The sequence below is a fragment of the Euprymna scolopes genome, chromosome 14 (assembly GCF_053919585.1).
Source record: "Euprymna scolopes isolate OS-2025 chromosome 14, ASM5391958v1, whole genome shotgun sequence".
NCBI classification, from domain to species: domain Eukaryota; kingdom Metazoa; phylum Mollusca; class Cephalopoda; order Sepiida; family Sepiolidae; genus Euprymna; species Euprymna scolopes.
The window spans coordinates 39396129-39402970 of NC_136495.1; the positions used below are offsets into that span (position 1 = coordinate 39396129).

The window sequence follows — 6842 nt, forward strand, 5'->3', positions numbered from 1 at the left end:
TGACAAAGTAAGCCTCACTTATTTTTATATCTACTCCGTTGTATATCGCTCAGGTTAATCCATATTGATGTCGCAAGAATTTCCCAGGGTTGCTGTCTACACAACCAGAAAAATATTGAAAAGAATTACAATAATAAACTTTGAAATGAAAAACCAAATAGTGTTCATATTTAGGGGGGTGATAATCGTATGTGTGCTGGTCGACTTTCTAATTCATATATTCGATGGAATCACCCTTTATTTGCCATTAGTTTCAGATTTACCCTAATAATATCTATCAGGCTTGCGTATATAAATTAACATTAATATATGTTTTTTTATAGCAAATGGTACTTCTTACAGTGCTGCAATGTAGATTCATCTTTTATTCATAACTATTTACGGATTCAGTCTCAATCAGAATGGTGGTACCTGTTCTATTCCCTAAGTTTGTTATAGTCTAACACTTTAACTTATCTGCCCTTTATCAGTGAAATAAAACTCCTGCTCGATTGAATTTTTTTTATTTGTCTCAACCAAAATATACTGAATAATCACATATATACAGCACTATCACGTTGATACATTAGTTTTCGTTAGATTACTGATGTTAAGCATCGTTGAGATTAGGTAGAGCGAGAATGGGTGATAATTTGAGCACTAGACGTTGAATGTACGAGTATGTTGACATCTTTATACAATAATTACAAAAACCTAACAGCGACATGTTGCCTAACCGAGACATACACACGAATGGGGCACATTGGTGAATTTGATATTCCTTAGAAACCTCCATTTTTTCGGAACATGCTGGTTCAACTTGTTTCAAGTGAATATCGATTTTTATTCGTAATCATAGAGGTTCCCTATTTGAAAGGCTGAAACTTCCTTGCATTAGACACTGATCTTGCCTATAACATATGACGTAACCGTCGTACAGAATAAATGCTTTGACACACCCGTTATTATTAGATTATTGAAGTTTAACGACGTCGGTCTGGCTATTACCAGCCGGTTAACGATCCCGGAATGTCTTGGCGTTGAACGTACTTTTTCTATGACGATGATATACATGCAGCTAGGGACTGCTTGTGAATTTGATATTCACTGTAAACTTGCCACCATAGTTAGATGTATTACTGGTTGTTTCGTCTCTAACTCTCAGTAGAGACGCAACTAAATAGGGATTAACGACTCAAGTCAGCCGGCTTCTAGATAAACTTGTATTCTACATCTCTATTTAAATGAGTGACGTCATAAATGACGACTTCACTGTTCTGTGATGCCACCCACCGTGTACGTTTAACCGCATCTGTGTTTTAATGGGTGACGCTTTAGTTTATGATGCAATCATTCATAACATGTGTCTTTATGAGATCATTCATTGCGCGCAGATAGAAACTATATAACATACAAGATCCGCAGTGTTTTAGTATTACACATGATTCTAGCTTCTTGAGGTGGTTCTTGTAGACTAAAATAAATGATATGCTTCTCCATTATTTGTTCGATAGTGACCATTTTCAGACGTAATCAACTGTGCACGGTTATTCCCACCTATCTTTTAGTGAATGCATTTTTCTACAAAAAAAGTAATCACAGTTATCAACGCAAAGGTTAATAAAATCAAATGTGTCTCGGAGCATAGTTCGAATATTTCTGACGACGATACTAAATAGGAATCTATATTTTTGATAATGATGACGTGAAAGTTTCCCCTGTATACTAAGAAAATGAAAGCGAAAGAAAATATCTTCTTTTTGGTGGTGGGAACACGAGTTCTTGCTTTGAATGACTAATGACGAGGGACCAAGATTTGAGTTCAATTGAGCACTTTTAGAGAAATAAAGATAAAGTAGAGAGAAGCAATAACCGTCTCTTTTGTGAATAAAAGCGATATACGGAATATTAAGTTTAATAATAAAGCTTTTAGCTACATTGGTTTTACTACCAACTACCATTAGTCACAGGCATTACAGGCACCTCGTGAATCTCACTCAATTTACGAACATTTGAAAAAATTATCAACATAATATGCATATAATACGTTCTGAAATATTTTTCTTTAACGTTAGATATACATGAAACTATCTGTGTTTTACCCCAGCATCATACAATAAATAACATTACAAATGAGAGCGTTTTTAAATACATTATTTAATTAGACATTATCAGGTGACGCGTATTCCGAATTAAAATTGTAAACATTTTTTGGAGCAGCATCGGTTTGTTCTTTTGAGATCTAATAAATTCACATATGCATTCTCGACTGCCTTTTTATATTCTCGCCTTTCTTCTATTTTGTGTTGATTCGTTTACATCATCAGAATTTGAATCGAATTAACACAACACAAAGGTTAAACTTATAAACATTGGCAAATCAACAGTACTTATAATAATTATAATTATGGAATATTCATTATTTTTTTTTTACTTTTAGACGAGAAGAAAGTTTAACATTTCCAAAAATATGTCTAAACAAGTCGATAATGACGTCATGCAGGATGTACAGGTTTAAGGTAATATGGTAATAAGATCGATAGAATTTTAGTAGTATGTTCGGATTACTGTTCTCATCTTGATTGTTATTTCTTCAACGTTTCGGCCGATGTAACCTCCAACCTTCTGAAAGTGTATTTTCCCGAACTCAGAAATTTTTATGACGAACTCGGGAATCTGTACCGAATTTTGAACGCTTCATTTACTCCACGGCGTCGCGTGGTATTATCTCGTTCCGTCATCCGCGGCCGGCTAAATATCTTAAGTAATTCTCACTTGTATTCTAGCTGTCACCAACACTGCAAATTCTAAGTGATAATCACTTATAAGTGACAGTCTTCTGGATGTTGACGGTTCAATCCAACATGCGTTAGAGAATAATGCAATTACAAAATGCTTATATTTATACCCAGTCCTGACTGACAGAACGATATCATGCTAATCTCATGGATTAAATCAATGACTCCGTACAGAATTTCAGAGTTCGACAAGTACTCGTGAACAATGTCGAAGATTACATCGGCAGAAACGTTATGAGAATAACACTGAAGATGACAACAGTAGTCCGAATAAGCCAAATAATACAAGGCGATTATTCTTTTTCGAACTCATCCTATATAAGCCATATTTATAAACTTACGTCCATAAAGTGATGTTAGATTATGCTGTGGACATAATTCATTTTGTGGAAATTTGCTAGACTTTTCTCCTATCGTTATCTTGTATCATTGTCGAAAATATTGCTTTTATTGTTGTGTCGGCGCAGCAATAGATTTAGCTATTGTCTATCATATGAAAATGTTTGACTAGCGCCCGGTTGCAGTAAACGCGTCAACAGACACGACCAGCAGGTGCGATTTGACGGCTGCGTTGTTATTAAAAAGCTTTTACAAGTCCGTGAGTAAACGAGGAGACGACGCTGACGTCGACAATTCGCGAACAGCCATAAGTGGCAGATTGATACGATTCAATAAGCGATAAATATTAATAATATATTAAGGAAGGGATTTCTTATCGCTGGCTGTAATAAAATGGTGTCTTAAACGTTTTGGTTTTGTGTTCTTTAACTTCACTACTTGCATGCAATCGCGGTTTCGACTAGCGAAATCGGGAAGCAAACGACTTTTGTTGAATAAAAAGAGAATCGAATTAGCACAACACAAATGTTAAACTTATAAAAATTGCTAAATGTTCATGAATAAATTATGTGCATTATTACCGTGCTTTGGGGTAATTGCGCCAAATTAGAGGGTAATTGCACCAACTAAAAAAAAGTGCTCTTTATATGCGTGGTTGCCAAAAGAGCATTTTAGCTAGTTGGTGCAATTACCCCAAAGTGATACTACTACTACTACTACTACTACTACTACTACTACTACTACTATTAAAATATTTCGTTTTAACCACATGAAACCAAAATGAATACATAACAACACAATGCACAAAAATCTAGTTATAAATAAAACTAGATTTTTACAACGTTTAAAAAAAAGCAAAAGTTAGAACCATTGACTTAAATGATGGTTTATAGAAAATCGGTTGCTAATTACTATTAAATTTTATTTCATTTTGTATGAAATACTAATCTCTATTAATACATAATGTGAATCTAACGGATACCCTATTATAGAGTGCGCTTGACCTTAACACAATAAAGATCCATACACAATTTAAGTCGGATTGACAAGTAGTTTCAGACGAAGTCTCTAGTGTAAATTCGGTATTCTGGTTACTAATACATAATACTCGCTATATATATTTAACCGTATATGAAACGGATCTTATAATACTTAGTTCACTTTAACTTATCAGAACAAAAGTCCATACTAAATTTTATTCACATCGGACCAGTAGTCTCCAAACAAACTGTGGAACTTAAATACTAATCCCTAATAATCCCTATTAATCGATATCTGTGCATCAAACAGATACCATAATACTTAGTTCGCTACATCTTACTATAAAAACAGCCAATACAAAATGTCACCCAGATCGGTCCAGTTGTTTCTAAAAAATGGAAAGGACAAACAGACAGACGGATAAAGTACGAAAAATATTATATGGACATGGATTCTTGGATTAGCCATGTAGCTCGGTTAAAATTTTATAAAATTAAGAAAAATGTGAGTTTTTTTTAGAAGTTAAACATGGATATAACAAGCGAAGCATGCATGGCCCCCGTGAGTGTACAGTGAACGAGGCATAAAAAATGACTAAGTTCAGCATTACCCCCTCCCCATTTAGCCACCAAAAGTTCTCCGGGACTTCAAATCCTGGTGAAAATGAACAAATGGTGCAGTTTTAGGTTTTAACATATGTAAATTTGAGTTCTGCACCATGCAAAATCGGAATGATGTAGTCCATAATTTGCCCCCCTCCAATTTAGCCCCTAAACTCTCCAAGGCCTTAACATATTTAAATTTGAGTTCAGCACCATGCAAAACTGCTAAATAGACATATACAGAAAATTTGGGAAAAATATAGTAAAATAGTCCCAAAAAATGGAGTGTTTTTATTAGTCCTAAAAGAGCTCCTAGTGTACACACAAGAGTTATCACGACGTATAGACAAACAAAATTATCTAGAAATCAGTTAGTTACAACTTTTCAGAAAGTTTTATAAAAATCCAAGGCATCAATTTTTTTTAATGAGCATAAAAGTGTCAATTTTAGCCATTTTAACCCGAAAGGCGTCTCTGGGGAAGGGGGAAACCAAAGTTTCCCGGAAAATCCGTTCTGTTATGTTGTTACTCAAATCATGTTTAATGTTTGCGCAAAATTTCAAAAAATTCCAAGGCGTAGTTATTGAGATAAGTGCAGACAGACGAACGGACAAGGGTGAATTTACAGGTCCATCCTCCTTTTTCCGGGGGATCAATTATGAAGTTCTTATTTAGCATTTTTCTGTTCGCGCGCTTACTCTACTTCTTTCTTAGTCTCTCATTGTTTTCCTTCTTTTCCTCTTATGGAATAAATCATATTATATTCATTCCATTTTGTTTATGATAGACTATTTCAATGTTCGTATTAACACTTTCTTACATTTGACGATTAACAAACTCATACAAGGCAGAAACAGTGGACGAGAGAGAGACAGAGACAGAGACAGAGACAGAGAGAGATAGTAACGGAAGCAACAGTGATAGTTGCTGTATAGAATGATAACATGAATAAACAAGGCCGATAGCCATTAGTCGCGTGCTCTCGTGTAATGAATGACTGCGTGAATATAGGATTGACATGAAATTCTTAAAGATAAACAAAAATGACCGAAAAATGGGCTGAAATAACTTAAATAAATTAAGTAAATGACTTGGAATGACTTTAATGGAATTAAGGATGAATTTTATGACCTTAAGAATGACTTGAATGCTTAAAAAATAACTGGAATCTATAAAAAAACAACTTGAATGCTCTTGGAAAATGGCTTGAATGACTTTGAGACTGACTGGTTGTAAAGCGGGTGGCCATTTTACATTAAATTAATACAAAAAATATCACAATAAGTACAGCATGTAGTAAGACAGATACTACACTTTGATCTTGGCCAAAAGGCCAAGAAATGGGTATTTATTTGCTCCCCCACCGAGCAAATTAGGCACAAGACCGATTTGTAATGTGAGGAGTGAAGGGGAAATGGGGACCAACTCCCCGGGGAGTAGGGGAGCTGGATAGTGACAATTGGTATGAAGGGTTTCTCCTACATTGAACAAGGTCTTATATGTAGGGTTGCCCCCACATATGGTCTTTGTTTGCAGTATCAGCCGGAACAGATATTACACTTGACTTTGATCTTGGCCAACAATAAAAAAAGCTAAGAACAGCATCTAGTAACAACATACCTTTGATATTAACCAAAAAGGCCAAGCACAAAAGTGTTACGGACAGACCGACCGACAGGCCGACCGACCGACGAACCAACGGGGTGACTTATAGAGTCGCTTTCACGCGACTAAAATCATACACTAAAAGTAGTAGCTGGAAATATGAAATAGGCTATTTAAGGCGATTATTTTTAATTACGGATAATTAGATACAAACTAGCAAGGCATGTGGAATCTTACATGCAAATGAGAAATATATTTAATCAACAAATATGATTTGATAAATCTGATATTTTTCTGGATAGCATAAACAATTAGTTTTGAAACAGTAAAACCAATAACACGCAGCACATATGAGTTTATTAAAATTTCTATCAAAATAGTGTCCATTGTATTTAAAAAAAAAGAATTGAAAACAAAATTATATAAATTTATAATTACTAATAAATAGAAAGTAATGTTGTGCTACATAGTCCAATACAAATAATAAAAGCACACTACAAGAGACAATTCTAAATTTATTCTTTCAGTCAAACACTAG

At 34.6% G+C, this 6842-nt stretch overlaps 1 pseudogene; it reads right to left on the reverse strand.

Annotated features, from left to right (window-relative positions):
• Positions 1-5836: 5836 nt before the first annotated feature.
• On the reverse strand, positions 5837-6044 carry LOC145293535 (U2 spliceosomal RNA; annotated as a pseudogene).
• Between the last annotated feature and the right edge of the window lie 798 nt (positions 6045-6842).